Below are 18,806 nucleotides of genomic sequence, written 5' to 3'. Positions count from 1 at the left end.
TTTTGTGCATCGGGACTCTAGTGTATCTTTATATAGCCAGTCAGGATCTGAATCTATTATTGATTCTGAATAAATAGCCATTATAATGAAGAAAAAATCTAAATCAAACTTTTTAATAATGTACTCTTTACAACACTTGACTTTTAGAGCCAAGACCTGTGTTTAGAATAAAAATCAAAGGTCTGTCAAAGCTTTTTATTCCATCAAAAAACTGTTAGAGCTAATAAATGAATTCAGTAAACTTGCAGGATACAAAATCAGTTCACAATAATCTGCTGTGTTTCTATAGACTAACAACAGATTATCAGGAAGGGAAATGAAGAAAATCTCATTTGCAATAGTAGCAAAAAGAATAAATTACCTAGGAATAACTGTATCCACGGAGTTGAAAGTATATTGAAAACTAGAAGACATTAATGAAAGAATTGGAGAAGATACAAATTCATGGAAAGATATTCCATGCTCATAGATTAGAAGAATTAATACCATTAAAAGCATTAATATTAAATTTTAATACCCAAAGCAATATACAGATTCAGTGCAATCCCTATCAAAATCACAATGACATTTTGTACAGAAATAGAACAAACAATACTAAAATTTCTATGGAACCAAAAAAGACCCCAAATAGCCAAAGTAGTCTTGAGAATAAAGAACAAAGCTGGAGGCATCATGTTCCCTGATCTCAAACTATATTACAAAACTATAGTAATTAAAACTGTGTGATATTGGCATAAAAACACATATATCAATGGAACAGAATAGAGAACCCAGAAATAAATACGCATCTATGGTCAATTAATTTATAACAAAGGAGCCAAGAATATAAAATGGGCAAAAGACAAGTTCTTCAATAAATAGTGTTGGGAAAATTGGACAGCCACCACAAAAGAATGAAACTGGACTCTCTTTTATACCATACACAAAAATGAACTCAAAATGGATTAAAGTCTTGAAAGTAAAACTCGTCTGAAACCATAAAATTCCTAAAAGAAAACGTAGGTGGTAAGTTCATTGACATAGGTCTTGGTGAGTGATGATTTTCTGAATCTAACACTAAAAGCAAAAATAAACAAGTAGGAAGGGCTATATGAAACTAAAAATCTTCTGCACAGCACAGGAAACTTTCAACAAAAGGAAAAAGCAACATACTGAATAGGATAAAATAACTGCAAGTCATATATCTAATAAGAGGCTAATGTCCAAAATATAGAACTCATACAACTCAATAGCAAAAAAAAAAAAAAAAAAAAAAATCTGATTGAAAACTGGGCAGAGATTTTGAATAGATATTCTTCCAAAAAGCCATAACAGATGGCCATCAATAAGTACATGAAAAAGTGCTCAACATCACCAATCACCAGGGAAATGCAAAATAAAACTGTAATGCACTATCACCTCAGAACTACTAGAATGGCTATTATCAAGCACACGAAGTATCGTGTTGTTGAGAATGTGGAGAAAAGGGAACCCTTGTGCACTGTTGATGGGAATATAAATTGGTGCATCTATTATAGAAAACAGTATGAAGTTTCCTCAAAATACTAAAAATTGAACCACCATATGATCCAGCGATTTTATTTCTGTGTCCTTATCAGAAGAAAAGAAAAACACTAACTCGCAAAGATATATGAATCCCCATGTTTATTGCAGCATTATTTACAACTAGAGGCCCAGTGCACAAATTTGTGCACAGGTGGGGTCCGGCCGGCGCAACCCCAATCAGGGCGGATCCGGGACCCGGTCTGTCGGGAGGAGGAGACGGTGGTAGGTTGGATGGCCAGCCCACCCCTGATCAGGGCCGATCAGGGCCAGGCCAGCTGGGGGGAGGGACTGTGGGAGGTTGGCCAGCCGCCCTACCCCCAATTGGTGGGTGGGGTGATTGGGGATGGAGCTGGCTGGGGGGAGGGGCTGCAGGCCAATCTGGGGTGGGGCCGGGTAGGGTGAGGGGCTGCAGGAGGTTGGTCAGCTGGCCCTGCCCCCTATTGAGGTAGGGGGGCAATAGGGGCAGGGCAGGCTGAGAGAGTGGCTGTGGGCCAATCAGGGTAGTGGGGACCCATCAGGGGTGGGGCCTGCTGGGGGGAGGGGCTGCAGGAGGTTGGCTAGCTGGCCCTGCCCTCTATTCAGGTAGAGGGGGACAATCAAGGGCGGAGCAGGCCAATTGAGGTGGTGGGGGCCCATCAGGGACAGGGCCTGTTGTGGGGAGGGGCTGCAGCAGGTTGGCTGGCCAGCTCCACCCCCTATTGGGGTAGGAGGGCTATCAGGCGGGGCCAGTGGGGAGGAGAGGTGAGTGGGGGAGAGAGGCCATGGGAGAAGCCTCACCCCCAGATCGGGCCAGTTCACTGGCCACAGTGGGCATCATAGCGACCAGTCGTTCTGGTCATTATAGCATTCCAGTCGCTGGCTTTTTATATATATATAGACTAGTGGCCCGGTGCATGAAATTCATGCACATTAAAAGGGAATTAGAGGAAATATTTTAATATTGCTATTTGCCCTTTCTCTATAATAGAAGTGTCAAAGATTAAAGAAAATTAGTAAAATGTATATGAAAATCTCCCTCCTGTCAGAGTCAGGGGAGTGCTGCAGGACCCAGAGTCAAGTCCCTGCCCACCCTCATGCGCCTCAAAATCGTGCGAGACCCAGCCCAGCCGGTCCCAATCCCATCAAGCCCTGCCGGGTGGGGGGCGCAGCCTCAGGTCCCCCGTCAAGCCCCATTAGACGGGGGGCTCAGCCTTAGGTCTCCCAGCGTGGCCTCATGTGCCCTGGCCCGGCCTCAGGTCCCCTAGCCCTGGCATGAGGGTGTGACAACCATTTGCATATTAGCTCATTATTATATAGGATAGGCAAGATATGGAAACAACCTATGTATCCATCAGTGGATGAATAGGGAAAGGAAAATATGGTAGACACACACACACACACACACACACACTGGAATATTACTCATAAGGAAGAATGAAATCTTGCCATTTGTAGTAACATTATGCTAAGTGAAATAAGTTAGAGAAAGAAAAATACCTTATGATCTCTCTGATAGATGGAATCTAAATAAGATGGGTTTTTTGTTTTGTTTTGTTTTACCCTAAACTGATAGATACAGAGAATAAATTGGTGGTTACCGGAAGTAGGGGAGAAATGGATGAACTGTTTTTGGTTTTATTTTGTGTGTTTGTTAGTTTAAATAAATTGTTTTGGGTGTTTTTTTTTTTAAGAGAATAGGAAAAAAATCAAAGGCCTAAGAAGTTATATTAAAGTCTCAGTTGGTACAAATATAATTTTTTAGGGTTATACTAGAAATGAGATCCCTGGTATACTGATAATACATATTTCAAATAGTATTCTGGCAGAAACTAGTCACTCATTCATGAAAGTGATTATAGTGCTCATTTTGATGATTCTTTTTAAATAAGGAAGAATAATTATAGGTCTTAATCTAGGTGTTATCTATTATTAATGTTAAAGAAGAATTATATGAGATATATGGTTCTTTTAGCTTTTGAAACTATGCATTAGATTAGCAATTTTCAACCTGTGCCAAAAGAATTTTTGAAACATGCAATACTTATTTATTAGTGGCACTGGCCCCTTTTCCCTTAGTTTGTCAAATTAAAAAATCCCAACAGCCAATACAACAATAGCCATCCAGTGTGAATGAATCAAAATTATACCTTTTTTGGTCAGATTAGCAAAAAATATATATTTTGGAGTGCCATGGAATTTTAGTAATTAGTTTGTGTGTGCCATGAGATAAAAGGTTGAAAACTTGCTGCACTAAATAAGAACGTTTAAACAGTTGAGCAAAACATCAGAGTGGACACTAAAAGATAGATAAAAAATAAAACTGTCTTTTATATTGGCTTCTGAGAAGAAATATATCTATGTCATAATGAGTTGGAACTGATACCAATGATGATTTGAAAGAAAATATTTAACCTAAAATATGTATTCAGAATTAGAACTCATGGTGAGTGCACAGGTATGTTTAAGAGTCTAGCAGAAGCCCTGTTTGCCTGCTATCCACAGCCTGGATTGCTACTGCCATACTACCTGCTCACCCAAACTACTCACTCCCAGAGAGCCCATAGCTCCATTGCACCATGTGTGGCATTTGGGCCCTCTTTGGCAGCACTGAATGCCTTTCTGTTCATTGTCTGAAAGCTATGAAGGTTGCACACAGCGGTCCAGATGCATTTTGCTTTGAGAATGTCAATGGATATACCAACTGCTGCTTTGGACTTTTCCCGATTGGTCGTGGTTGACCAGCTATTTGGAATGCAGCCAATTTGAGTGAAGAATACCCTTATTTGTGGCTATGTTACAACAGAGAAATCTACAGCCACCAGAAGCTACAATGCCATTTTGAACTTGAATATTACACTAACGTGGATGGTGAAATAATCCATCTTTATGTCAAAGGAAGAATTGAATAGACGTGATTTGTATGTTGGATGGTGTATTTGCATTTATTTTACTGGATACGGCCAATAAGAAAGTGTTCCTGGGCAGAGATACCTATGGAGTAAGACCTTTGTTTAAAGCTGTAATTGAGGATGGATTTTTGGCTATGGTTCAGAAGCTAAAGGTCTTTTTAACTTGAAGCACTCCACAATTTTTTTTTTTTTAAGTGGAGCCTTTTCTTCTGGGACACTGAAGTTTTGGATTTTTTTAAAATATATTTTTTTTATTGTTTAAAGTATTACATGTAGTAGTACATATATCTCCCTTTTTTTCCCCATTGACCTTCCCCCAGCCTCCCTTACCCCCTGTTGCATGCCCTCATCCCACCCCACCCCCCACAGTGTCTTGTGTCCATTTATTGCGCTTATATGCATGCATACAAGTCCTTCGGTTGATTTATTTCCCCCCCTCCCTAACACTCCCCAGCGTTCCTGCTGTAATTTGACAGTCTGCTTGGTGATTTACTGCCTCGTATCTATCTTTTTGTTCATCAGGTTATAATGTTCTTTATTTTCCATAAATGAGTGAGATCATGTGGTATTTTTCTTTCATTGCCTGGCTTATTTCACTTAACATAATGCTCTCCAGGTCCATCCATGCTGCTGCAAATGGTAAGAATTCCTTCTTTTTTATAGCAGCGTAGTATTCCATTGTGGAGATGTACCATAGTTTTCTAATCCACTCATCTGCTGATGGGCATTTAGGCTGTTTCCAAATCTTAGCTATCGTAAATTGTGCTGCTATGAACATAGGGGTGCATATATCCTTTGGGATTGGTGTTGCTAGTTTCTTGGGATATATTCCTAGAAGTGGGATTACTGGGTCAAATGGGAGCTCCATTTTTAGTTTTTTGAGGAAACTCCATACTGTTCTCGACAGTGGCTGCACCACTCTGCATTCCCACCAGCAGTGCACGAGGGTTCCTTTTTCTTATTGTTTGTTGATTTGTTGATGATTGCCATTCTGACAGGTGTGACATGGTACCACATTGTCGTTTTGATTTGCATCTCTTGGATAATTAGTGACTTTGAGCATGTTTTCATGTGTCTCTTGGCCTTCCTTCTGTCTTCTTTCGAAAAGATTCTATTTAGGTCCGTTGCCCATTTTTTTATTAGCTCATTTATCTTCCTTTTATTAAGTTGTATAAATTCCCTGTAAATGTTAGAGATTAAACGTTTATCAGTGATAACATTTGCAAATATGTTCTCCCATACAGTGGGCTTTCTTATTGTTTTCTTGATGGTTTCTTTTGCTGTGAAAAAGCTTTTTATTTTGATGTAGTCCCATTTGTTTATTTTCTCTTTAGCTTCCATTGCCCTAGGAGCAGTATCGGTGAAGAAATTGCTTCGGCATATGTCTGAGATTTTGCTGCCTGTGGATTCCTCTAGTATTTTTATGGTTTCCCGTCTTATGTTTAAGTCCTGTATCCATTTTGAGTTTATTTTTGTGTATGGTGTAAGTTGGTGGTCTAGTTTCATTTTTTTTCATGTATCTGTCCAATTTTCCCAATACCATTTATTGAAGAGACTGTCTTGACTCCATTGTATGTTCATGCCTCCTTTGTCAAATATTAATTGAACATAGTGGTTTGGGTCGATATCTGGATTCTCTATTCTATTCCATTGGTCTATATGTCTGTTCTTGTGCCAGTACCAGGCTGTTTTGAGAATAGTAGCTTTGTAATACAGCTTGAAATCTGGTATTGAGATCCCACCTACTTTGTTCTTCTTTCTCAGGATTGCTGTGGCTATTTGGGGTCTTTTTTTATTCCAGATGAATTTTTGGAGAGTTCTTTCTAGGTCTGTGAAATATGCCGTTGGTATTTTAATGGGGAGTGCATTGAATAGATTGCTTTGGGTAGTATGGACATTTTAATGATGTTGATTCTACCAATCCATGAACATGGTATGTTCTTCCATCTGTTTACGTCTTCCTCTATCTCTTTTTTCAGTGTCCTGTAGTTTTCCGGATATAGGTCTTTTACCTCCTTAGTTAAGTTTATTCCTAGGTATCTTAATTTTTTTGGTGCTATGGTAAATGGGGTTGCTTTTTTAGTCTCTCTTTCTGTAAGTTCACTATTGGTGTATAAAAATGCCATAGATTTCTTGGCGTTAATTTTGTATCCTGCTACATTGCCAAATTCATTTATTAAGTCTATTAGTTTTTTGATGGAGTCTTTCGGGTTTTTTATGTACAATATCTTGTCATCTGCAAATAAGGACAGCTTTACTTCTTTTCCAATTTGGATGCCTTTTATTTCTTCTTCTTGTCTAATTGCAATGGCTAATACTTCCAGTACTATGTTGAACAGGAGTGGTGAGAGTGGGCATCTCTGTCTTGTTCCTGTTCTTAGGGGAAATGGTTTTAGTTTTTGCCCATTGAGTATGATGTTAGCTGTGGGTATATCATATATGGCTTTTATTATGTTGAGGTATGATCCTTCTATTCCCACCTTGCTGAGAGTTTTTATCAAGAAAGGGTGTTGGGTTTTGTCAAATGCTTTTTCTGCATCAATTGATATGACTGTGGTTTTTATCTTTCAATTTGTTTATGTGATGTATCACCTTTATTGATTTGCGGATATTGTACCATCCTTGCATTCCTGGGATAAATCCTACTTGGTCATGGTGTATGATCTTTCTGATGTACTGCTGGATCTGATTAGCTAGAATTTTGTTGAGGATTTTGGCATCTATGTTCATGAGGGATATTGGCCTGTAATTCTCTTTCATTGTGTTGTCTTTATCTGGTTTTGGTATTAGGGTGATGCTGGCTTCATAGAAGGAGCTTGGAAGTGTTCCTTCCTCTTGAATTTTTTTGGAATAGTCTGAGGAGGATAGGTTTTAGTTCTTTCTTGAATGTTTGGTCAAACTCCCCTGTGAAGCCATCTGGCCCCGGGTTTTTGTTTGCTGGAAGCTTTTTGATGACTGCTTCAATTTCTTCCATACTTATTGGCCTATTGAGATGTTTAGATTCTTCCTGATTGAGTTTTGGAAGGTTGTATTTTTCTAGGAATCTGTCCATTTCCTCCAGGTTGTCCAGTTTGTTGGAATAGAGTTGTTCGTGATATTTTTTAACAATCCTTTGTATTTCTGTGGGGTCTGTTGTTATTTCTCCTCTTTCATTTCTGATTTTGTTTATTTGGGTCCTCTCTCTTTGCTTCTTGGTGAGCCTGGCTAAAGGTTCATCAATCTTGTTTATCCTTTCAAAGAACCAGCTCTTGGTTTTGTTGATCTTTTATATTGTTTTTTGGTCTCAATGTCATTTATCTCCACTCTAATCTTTATTATTTCCTTCCTTCTGCTTACATTGAGCTTCTCTTGTTGCTCTCTTTCTAACTCTTTGAGTTGTAGGGTTAGGTAATTTATTACCATTCTTTCTTGTTTTTTGCAGTAGGCTTGTAGAGCTATGAACTTCCCTCTCAAGACTGCTTTCGCTGTGTCCCATAGATTTTGGATTATTGTGTTTTCATTGTCATTTGTTGCCATGATGTTTTTTATTTCTTCTTTGATCTCTCTGGTAACCCAGGCATTGTTTAACAGCATGCTGTTTAGTCTCCATGTGTTTGATTTTTTTTTGGATTGTTTTTATTGTAGTTGATTTCCAGTTTTATGCCACTGTGATCTGAGAAGATGCTTGATATGATTTCTATCTTGAATTTGAAGAGACTTTGCCTGTGACCCAATATATGGTCTATCTTTGAAAATGACCCATGTGCACGTGAGAAGAATGTATATTCTGTGGCTTTGGGGTGAAATGTTCTAAAGATGTCAATTATTTCCATCTGGTCTAGTGAGTCATTTAGGATTGATGTTTCTTTGCTGATTTTTTATTTAGAGGATTTGTCCAATGTTGATAGTGGGGTATTAAAGTCTCCTACTATGATTGTATTGCTGTCAATCTCTCCCTTGATATCCTCCAGGAGTTTTTTTTATGTATTTGGGTGCTCCTGTATTGGGTGCATATATGTTTACCAGATTTATTTCTTCTTGTTGGATTGCTCCCTTTAGTATTATGAAGTGGCCTTCCTTATCTCTTGTTATGTCCTTCACTTTGAGATCTAATTTGTCAGATATAAGTATTGCTACCCCAACTTTCTTTTCATTTCCATTCGCCTGGAAAACCTTTTTCCATCCCTTCACCCTCAGTCTGTGTGCATCTTTTTTTCTGAGGTGGGTTTCTTGTAGACAGCAGATATATGGGTCGTGTTTTCTTATCCAATCCGTTACCCTATGTCTTTTGATTGGGGCATTTAATCCATTTACATTTAAAGTTTATTGATAGGTACTTATTTGTTGCCATTTTTATTCTTTACCCCATGTTTCTTCTTCACTTCCTATTTTTTTTTTTTTTTTTTTTACAGCAGACCCTTTAGCATTTCTTCCATTGCTGGTTTGGTCGTAATAAATTCCCTTAGTCCTTTTTTGTCTGTGAAGCTCCTGATTTCAGCTTCAATTTTGATTGATAGCCTTGCTGGGTACAGTATTCTTGGATTCAGACCCTTCCTTTTTATGACTTTGTATATTTCATTCCATTCCCTTCTGGCCTGATGAATTTCTGTTGAGAAATCAGTCGCTAGTCTGATGGGGGTTCCTTTGTAGGTAACTTTCTGTCTCTCCCTGGCCGCTTTTAAGATTCCTACTTTGTCGTTGGTGTTTGCCAATTTAATTATTACGTGCCTTGGCGTCGGTCTTTTGAGGTTCATTTTGCTTGGGACTCTGTGAGCTTCTTGGATTTGTGTGGGTTTTTTCTTCCCTACATCAGGGAAGTTTTCTGCCATTATTTCTTCAAACAGTTTTTCTATTCCTTGCTCAGTTTCCTCTCCTTCTGGAACCCCTATTATGCGGATGTTGTTTTGTTTCGTGTTGTCCCAAAGTTCCCTCGGGCTCTCCTCCTGCTTTTTATTTTATTTTTTTCTAGAAGCTGCTCTACTTGGGTATTTTTTCCTACCTTGTCTTCTAGCTCACTGATGCGGTCCTCTGCTTCTTCTAGTGTACTCTTGATGCTTTCTATTGAGTTCTTTACAGCAGCGATGTCATTTTTCATTTCTTCTTGGTTCTTCTTCATTTCCTCTTGGTTCTTACACATATTGTCAAATTTGTCTTCCATTCTTTTCAGCCACCTCATGACCATTTCTCTGAATTCTTTCTCTGACAGGTTGCTTGCCTCCATTTCGTTCACTTCCTTTTCTAGTGATGCCTGCTTTTCTTTCATATGTGGGCTGTTTCTTTGTCTCCCCATGGTCTCTCTTCTCCGGGTGTCTGATTATGTGGTTCTCTCATTATACCAGGTGAAATCTGACCTTTCCATAGTGGAGTGTAGAGCTTCTCTGAATCCATGTGTTTGCGCCAATTGGGGACTGGTGTTCTCAGGCTCTCAGCTGTTCGGTGGGTGCTGTAGTTGTTGATTCCCCAGGCTTTTCAGGTTCCCTACAACATCCACTTTCCCCTTCAAGATAGCATGGTCTCCGCGTCCGAGCAGGTTGCTCCGGGAGGGAACCCAGCAGCAGAGGGGGCTGCTCGGACAGGGGAGCCCTGTCAAGCAGTCCCCCACGGTCTCCTGGAGTATAGCTGTCCCTCAACTCACCAACAAACACTCCTAGTGCGACCACACACTCTCCCTTTGTTTTCTCACTTACACACTATCTTGCAATCTGCCTTTCCATCAGCATCCATCTTCCTTTCTCTGAAGTTTTGGATTTAAAGCCAAATGGTGAAGTTGCATCGGTGGAAGTGGTTAAATATAATCACTGCAGAGGGAACCTCTGCACGCCCTCTGTGACAGTGTGAAGAAACTTTCCAGGTTCTGGGATAGAAACCATGAAGAGCAGCCTCCGGGTCCTTTTTGACACTGCCACTAAAATGTTTGATGACAGACAGAAGGATTGGGTATCTTTTATCAGGGGGCTTGGATTCCAGTTTGGTTGCTGCCACCCTGTTGAAGCAGCTAAAAGAGGCCCAAGTCCAGTATCCTCTTCAGACATTTGTGATTGGCATGGAAGACAGTTCTGATTTTCTAGCTGCCAGAAGGGTGGCAAGTCACATTTTCCTTAGAAGCTTATGACATTACAAACAGTTCGCATTTCAGTGCGTATGTACCCAATTTCCAAGTACATTAGGAAGAACACGGCATGGAAAAGGTCCAGATGAACTGATGCAGGGTTACATATATTTTCACAAGGCCCTTCTCCTGAAAAAAGCCGAGGAGGAGAGGAAGAGGCTTCTAAAGGAACTCTATTTGATGCCCTTTGTTGAGATCCAACGTGCTGCCCATGGCCTGCAACACCTGAAACTAAAGAAGGCTGTTACTACTGTCAAATCCTTGCACACCACTACCCAGGCCGGACTGACTGGCTGACCCATTACTGGATTCCCAGGTGGATTAATGCCACTGACCCTTCTGCACCCACACTGACCCATCACAAGTCAGCCACCAAAACTTGAGCTCTTTCTAAGCTATAGAGTGAAAGTAAATGTGAAAGTAGAGGCCTTGGGGCTTGGAAGAGTGGCAATGACCATCATCCATCATGGAGTAAAAAAATGTCAAATCTGAAAAACAATCTAACAGAAAGATTGAATATAAATATTAAGAATAAGTACAGTCTAACCCAGCCGTGGGCAAATGACGGCCCGCGGGCCGGATCGGCCCGTTCAGCTGTTCTATCCGGCCCGCGGAGCCGAAAGAGCAGAGGGTTCTCTTGCTCTCCCCTCCGCTCCTTTACTTTGAATTTATATTAGTTCATACAAACACTCCATCCATGCTTTTTTTCCGGCCCTCCGGTCCAGTTTAAGAACCCATTGTGGCCCTCAAGTCTAAAAGTTTGCCCACCCCTAACCTGTAAAAAAGACAAAAGGTAATTTCCATTTCGATATTTTGAAGACTTTTTATAGGTACTGAGGCTTCATAACACTGGTTTTTCCCAGACTACTAGTACTATATTATATCAAAAATTTAAATACCAGTGAACAAAAGCTATGTTCCCTCAGAGACTTCATTACTGACATTTCTTCACTCAACATTTTAGAAAACTGAAACAGATTTTAGTTTATATTGAATTAACTCATTTTAGTTGTCAAAAAGATTACTAGTAAACTCAGAATCTCTTCCCTTTATTTGAAAGCATAGGCAGGTTTCTGACTTAACTACAATAGTGCACTTGGTTCCCTTTACTGTTCCTAACCCTGTCCTCGTTTATTCCATAAATATTCACTGAGCACCTCCTCCTCCAAGTACGATTCTGGGCACCTGGGATACATTAGGTGACACAGTAGAAAATAAGTAAATCATCCTATCTAATAAAAGGTAATATGCAAATTGACCATCACTCCAACACACAAGATGGCTGCCCCCACGTGGGCAAAGATAGCCCCCATGTGGACACAAGATGGCCAGCAGGGGAGGGCAGTTGTGGGCGATCAGGCCAGCAGGGGAGGGCAATTGGGAGGGACCAGGCCTGCAAGGGAGGGCAGTTGGTAGGGACCCGGCCTGCAGGGGAGGGCAGTTAAGGGTGACCAGACCAGCAGAGGCGGGCAGTGGGGGTGACCAGGCCTGCAGGGAAGGGCAGTTGGGAGGGACAAGGCCTGCCGGGGAGGGCAGTTAAGAGGGACAAGGCCTGCAGGGGAGGACAGTTAAGGGGAACCAGGCCTGCAGGGGAGGGCAGTTAGGTGTGACCAGGCAGGCAGGAGAGGGCAGTTAGGGGCAATCGGGCCCCCAGGGGAGGGAAGTTAGGGGCGACCAGGCTGGCAAGGGAGGACAGTTAGGGGTGACCAGGCCAGCAGGGGAGGGGAGTTAGGGGCAATCTGGCCATCAGGGGAGCAGTTAGGCATAGATCAGGCTGGCAGGCAGAAGCGGTTAGGGGCAATCAGGCAGGCAAGTGAGCGGTTGGGAGCCAGCAGTCCTGGATTGTGAGAGGGATGTTCAACTGCTCTTGAGGGGTCCCAGATTGGAAAGGGTGCAGGCTGGGCTGAGGGACACAGCCCCCTGTACACGAATTTCGTGCACCGGGCCTCTAGCAGTGTATATTTGAAGGTGATAAATGGTATTGAAAAAGGGAGAGTCAAGCTGGTAAGGGGAATTGGGCAGTCAGTGGGAAGGTGTTAAAATTTAAAATAAGCCTGTGTTCTAGTTGGCCTCATTAAAAAAGTGACATTTGAAAAAAAGAAAAGAAAGTGAGATTTGAATAGACTTCAGGAGGTAAAGGAGTTAGCCAATTACACGAAGGAGGGAAGAATATTTCAGGTAGAGGGAATAGAAAGAGCCTAGAGTCTAAGGCAGGCATGTGCCTGACATGTTGAGAAATGGTCAGGCCAGTGTGGCTAGACAACAGTGAGCAGAGGAGAGCACAGGGAGGTGATAGGGTGGATGTGAGCCACAGGCACAGTGTGCAGTTCTCAGAGGGCCACTGTAAGGATTAGGCTTTTACTCTAGAGAAATGACCCATTTTGAGTGAGGAATGACATTATCTGATTTATGTTTAAAAGCATCACTCAGACTACTATTGAAAACAGACCTGTTAAGAGGTGGTTGCAATAGTCCAGGCAAGAAGTAGTGATGGTTTGCACCAAGGCAGTGGTAGTGGTAAAAGTGGTCAGATTCTGGTTATATTTTGAAAGTAAAGCCAAATTTGCTGATAACCTATATGGGGGTCATAAGAGAAAAAGAGTCTTAAAGGATATCTTTGAGATTTTGGTCTGAGAAACTTGAGGATAAAGATGTCATCCAATCATGTAGAAAAGGCTGAGGGTGGAAGATCGGGAGGCTATTTTTGGAGACACCAAATGGAGATGTCAGTTGGGAGTTGGATGTGTGAGTCTGGAGATTATCAGCATATAGATCATATTTAAACAATGAAAGTACCAAGGGGGCGAGTGTAGACAAAGAAGAGAAGAGGACCAAGCTCCAGGGCGCTGAGGAGGAGTTGTCAGTAAGATAGGAGAAAGCAGGGTAGGATCCTGGGAGGCAAAGCACACATAATGTCAAGAATGAGGGAGGGATCAGCTAAGTCAACTGTGTTGAGTAAGATGGAACTGAGAATAGACCACTGGACTTAGCAACACAGAGGCCATGGATAATCCTGTTGAGCAGTTTCATGGAGTGGTAAAGAGGGAAAGTCTGGATAAGTGTGAGAGGATGGAAAATTCCCTCGTTTTGCTCATTATAGTGTGATTATGTAAGTATTTCATGTTAATGAAGGTTAAAAAAGAGGTTGGGAAAAACGAATGGGAAGAGAGGAATTGGAGAGAGTGAGTATAAGTAGCTCTGAAATGGAGTGACAGCTGACAAGGGAAGTAGGGTCAACAGTTGTTTAAGATGAAAAATATGTTTAAATCTTCAGTAGATAGCAAAAGACTAATGATAGTGAAATGGGAGAATACTGAAGCAGCGTTCTTAGGTAATCTAGAGGGGATTGAGTGCACAGAGCAGAGACTGGTTGTAGATAGGCACATGAAACTTCTGGAAACAGGCAGGAGCACAAAGTACAGATACGAGTCATATGGTGATGTGAATTCTCTTTGTTTCAGTTTTTTTTCCCTTTTGTTTTCAGTAAAAGAGGAAGCGAGGTCATCAGTGGAGAGAGATTGGGGGAGGATGTGTTGAGGATTTGAGGAGAGAGGAGAAGGTATGAAGTATTGATGGAGGGCATAATGGACTTGGGGTGTTGAGTATGACCACCTGGCAGATGAAGGACCCACTTTAAGTTCATGGTCATGAATTTAAAGTGAGATACCATCAGCGAGGTGCATGTTTTTCTCCCACAGTTATAATGTTGTAGAAACAGAGTAGGTTGGATTTAGCCAGGATTAATAGTTTAACTGAGCAAGTATAATGAAAGAAGAGACAGGTAGAAAAATTGAAGTACAGAAGAACAAAGCTATCAGGAGTATGTGTGAGAAGTGATCATTATGATTGATAAGAATTTATATTGATCAGGGGGTTATGAGGGCATTGCTGCACTCACTGAGCTACCAAACTCTACCCTGACTCTGTAAGTCTGTCTATGGAAGTACAACCTTCCAGGACATTTTGGTCTCCTGGCCTGCTTGACACAAGATCCTTCTTCTTTGCTGCTGCCTGATCCTCTGTGGTGGTGAAATCATATAGCATTCTTCTCAGTAGGAAGTAATATTATCCTAAATGTTCTTCATGAAATTGCAACTCACGTGGGCCTTCAAGAGAAATGTACATGTATAACATAACAGAAGGAAGGTGTTATTAGATCCTTATATAAGTGAAACCAAGAGATACTGTCTCATGGAAGCAAATACTGGAAAACTTTTTTAATATTGTCAGTTTCACCTATAAGAATATGTATCAGGGGAGGATCCAAGATGGCAGCGTAGGTAAACACCTAAACTGCTGCCTCGCACAACAATTTCAAAACTACAACTAAAAGACAAAACGTCTATCACCCAGAACCACGGGAAAGCTGGCTGAGTGGAAGTTCTAAAACTAGAAGAAAAGAGCATTGAGACGTGCACAAGCGCTGAAAAGCTGAGGTACGGAGGTGCGCGAATTGGGCTGGCAGCGGGCGACTCGGAGCACTGCTTTTTTCAACCCGAAGGAAGACAAGCTCTCGATTACTCTGAACTCCAGTTTCTGGGGAGACGCGGGGGGACCCAAACTCCTACGGGGAGAAGCTGGACTGTCTGCCATCGGGTCGGAAAGTGAGGGTGGCTTGCTTGCAGGGCTGAGCGCAGGAATAATTGTTTACTGCGCTGGGGCATGGGACGCGGGAACGCGGACGGAGACACAGAGCCGGCTTACAGGCAGCCATCACTGTTTGCCATGCCCTAGCCTAGTGACGCCCTGAGACCCTGCCCCGCACAACCTACAAACCCACCCAAGCTCCAAGCAGCGGCTTTAGCACATGAATGGCCTGCCCTATTGCAGCTTAACCTAGCAAACTTGCAGCCCAGGTCAGACAGCACCAAAACCTCCAAACCCCAAGCAAAGAGGAGAAAACTGTAGTTCTCGCTGTAGCTCTTGCTGGGTGGCCTCAGACAGTAGCTGACCTGCATCCCATTGGAGATCCAGAAGCCAGTGTACCTAGTGGTCAGTGTGAGACACCAGATTGAAACTCCTCACATCCATAAGTGACACATTCAAGAGACAGACTCAGTGAGCACCAAAGCCCCACTGAAATAAGTCCTGCACCATAAGCGTGTCTCCAGCACAGCAGTTCTTCCATTATAGACACAGCGGGTCCTCACAGCCAATTGGACTGGAGGTCAATTCCTCCCAGTGTACCAACAGCAATCAAGGCTTAACTACACCAAGACTTTGCACTCAGCCCACAAAGGGGTGTACCAAAGGCGTCCACCTCAGGTGATTGGGGAGGCTGAGCTACTGGCCCCTATAGGTCACCTACCACACAAAGCCACTCCATCAACACAGGGAAGCAGCAAAACGCGGAGACAAAGAAACATGTCACGAATGAAAGAAATGGAGGAAAGCAAACTACTGGATGACATAGAGTTCAGAACCACATTTATAAGGTTACTCAAGAATCTTCTAAAAACTGCTGAGGAACTTAGACCTTTAAGGATCTTAATGAGAATGCCAAAAGAGTGGAAAAGGACCAGTCAGAAATTAAGCATACACTGTCTGAAATAAAGAATATACAGAAACTCAACTGTAGATCAATGTACCCCAAGAATCAAACCAAAGATCTGAAATATGAGGAAACAAAAAACACCCAACCAGAAAAACAAAAAAAAGAATCCAAAAATATGAAGATAGTGTAAGAAGCCTCTGGGACAACTTTAAGCGTACCAACATCCGAATTTTTGGGGTGCCAGAAGAAGAGAGAGAGCAAAATACTGAAAATCTATTAGAAGAAATAATAACAGAAAACTTTCTCTACCTGGTGAAAGAAATAGACTTACAAGTTCGGGAAGCGCACAGAACCCCATACAAGAGGAATCCAAAGAGGATCACACCAAGATACGTCATAATTAAAATGCGAAGGGCAAAAGACAAAGAGAGAATCTTGAAAGCAGCAAGAGAAAAACGGTTACCTACAAGGGAGCATCCATATGACTGTCAGCTGATTTCTCGGCAGAAACTATGCAGGCCAGAAGGGAGTGGCAAGAAATATTCAAAGTGATGAACAGCAAGAACCTACAACCAAGATTACCCAGCAAAGCTATCATTCAGAGTTGAAGGTCAGATAAAGAGCTTCACAGACAAGAAAAAGCTAAAGGAGTTCATTACCACCAAACCAGGATTACATGAAATGCTGAAGGGTATTCTTTAAGAGAAGGAAGAAGAAAAAGGTAAAGATAAAAATTATGAACAACAAAATGACATCAAATACATACCTACCAACAAGTGAATCTAAAAATCAAGTGAATAAAAAATCTGAAGAACAGAATGGACTGGTGAATATAATAGAATCAGGGACATAGAAAGGGAGTGGACTGACAATTCTCAGGGGGAAGGGTGTGTGAGGGGTGCGGGAAGAGATTGGACAAAAATCTTACACCTATGGATGAAGACAGTGGCGCGGTGTAAGGGCATGGGGTGGGGTGGGGAATCAGGTGGAGGGGAGCTATGTGGGAAAAAAAAGAGCAACACCTGTAATAATCTGAACAATAAAGATTTATTTAAAAAAAAATAAAACAAAATAAAACACAAGTTCCACAAGGAAAAGAAAAAAAGAATATGTCTCAAAATCAGGAAGCTGTCGCCTCTTCTCTTTGTAGATGACCACAGTTTACTTAAAAACTGTTAGTAGATAATAAAGTTTTCAAAGCAAACTGTATCAAATGAGTGTTACTCAAGAAGGGCACATAAAGATGGTAACGTGCTAAGGAAGGAAGGAATGTGCTTCTGTGTTGACAGATAAAATGAACACCTTAGGATGATTTTACCAAAGGAGTCAGCATTTGATCACTTTTAATAAATAGAACATTACCAATGAGTGATAACATCAACAACATGACAGAAAAGACTATTATTTTATTATCAACTAGAAGCCCAATGCACGAAATTCATGCACTCTGGAGGGTTCCCTTAGCCCGGCCTGTGCTCTCTTGCAGTCCAAAAGCCCTCGGGGGATGTCTGACTGCCTTGGAGGTGGGAGAGGCTCCCACCACCCCTGCTGTACTCACCAGCCGTGAGCCCGGCTTCTGGACTTCTGGCTGAGTGGCGCTCCCCCTGTGGGAGCGCATTGACCACCAGGGGCCATCTCCTGTGTTGAGCATCTGCCCTCTGGTGGTCAGTGTGCATCATAGCAACCAGTCGTTCTGTTGTTTGATTGATTTGCATATTACCCTTTTATTATATAGGATGAGAGCAGGATTAGTGGTCAAGAAGAGAAATTTGTGTAGATTACTTTGTGTCATCAGAGCTGAAAAGCTAGCTCTCTGATACATAAAGATGTGGGTGGACTATACATACAAGATAGCAACAACAATGGTTCTTGTACCTGTTGTGAAGAACACCCCCACCTCTCAAGAACTTGAAAAATAAGGATGTAGAATAGTCCTTTATTAGTTAAACTATGAAATCAACATGCAGTAGTAATTCAGAGCAGGTATATGCAAAGTGTAAAGACTGAACAAGGTAGCTCCTAGACCAGTAGGACTATGTTGGAATTTTGAGGCCTGGTGCACAAAATTCATGCACGGGGTTGGGGGGGGGGGTGTGTGTCCCTCAGCCCAGCCTGCACCCTTTCCAATCTGGGATCCTTCTCACAATCCAAGACTGCTGGCTCCCAACCGCTCGCCTGCCTGCCTGATTGGTTGCCCCTAACTACTTCTGCCTGCCAGCCTGATCACCCCCTAACCACTCCCCTGCTAGCCTGATCTATGCCTAACTGCTCCCCTGACAGCCTGATTGCCCCTAACTCCCCTCCCCTGCTGGCCTGGTCACCCCTAACTTTCCTCCCCTGCAGGCCTGGTCGCCCCCAACTGCCCTCCCCTGCTGGTCCAGTCACCCCTAATTGCCCTCCCTTGCCAGCCTGGTCGTCCCTAACTGTCCTCCCCTGCAGGCCTGGTCTGTCCCCCCCAACTTCCCTCCCCTGCAGGCCTGGTCTCCCCCAACTGTCCTCCCCTGCAGGCCTGGTTGCCCCCAACTGCCCTCCTCTGCCAGCTCCATCACCCCTAACTGCCCTCCCCTGAAGGCCTGATCGCCCCAAACTGCCCTCCCTTGCAGGCCTGGTCCCTCTCAACTGCCCTCCCCTGCTGGCCTGATCGCCCACAACTGCCCTCCCCTGCTGGCCATCTTGTGGCGGCCATCTTGTGTGTTGGAGTGATGGTCAATTTGCATATTACCTCGTTATATAAGATAGGACAGTGGTCGGCAAACGTGGCTCGTGAGCCACATGCGGCTCACGAGCCGCA

The 18,806-nt window shown here is 42.5% G+C and overlaps 1 protein-coding gene and 1 pseudogene across 3 annotated transcripts in view; both read left to right on the top strand.

Annotated features, from left to right (window-relative positions):
* PCGF5 (polycomb group ring finger 5) overlaps positions 1-18,806 on the top strand; it is a 118,549-nt gene that overhangs the window by 60,817 nt on the left and 38,926 nt on the right. The gene's annotated exons all lie outside the window — the stretch shown is intronic.
* On the top strand, positions 4,101-10,818 carry LOC308257701 (asparagine synthetase [glutamine-hydrolyzing]-like; annotated as a pseudogene). The gene is made up of 2 exons: positions 4,101-4,655; positions 10,130-10,818. The product of its transcript is annotated as an asparagine synthetase [glutamine-hydrolyzing]-like (transcript).

The sequence above is a fragment of the Plecotus auritus genome (assembly GCF_963455305.1).
Source record: "Plecotus auritus genome assembly, chromosome: 9".
NCBI lineage: Eukaryota > Metazoa > Chordata > Mammalia > Chiroptera > Vespertilionidae > Plecotus > Plecotus auritus.
This window is presented reverse-complemented; position numbering and strand designations above follow the sequence as displayed.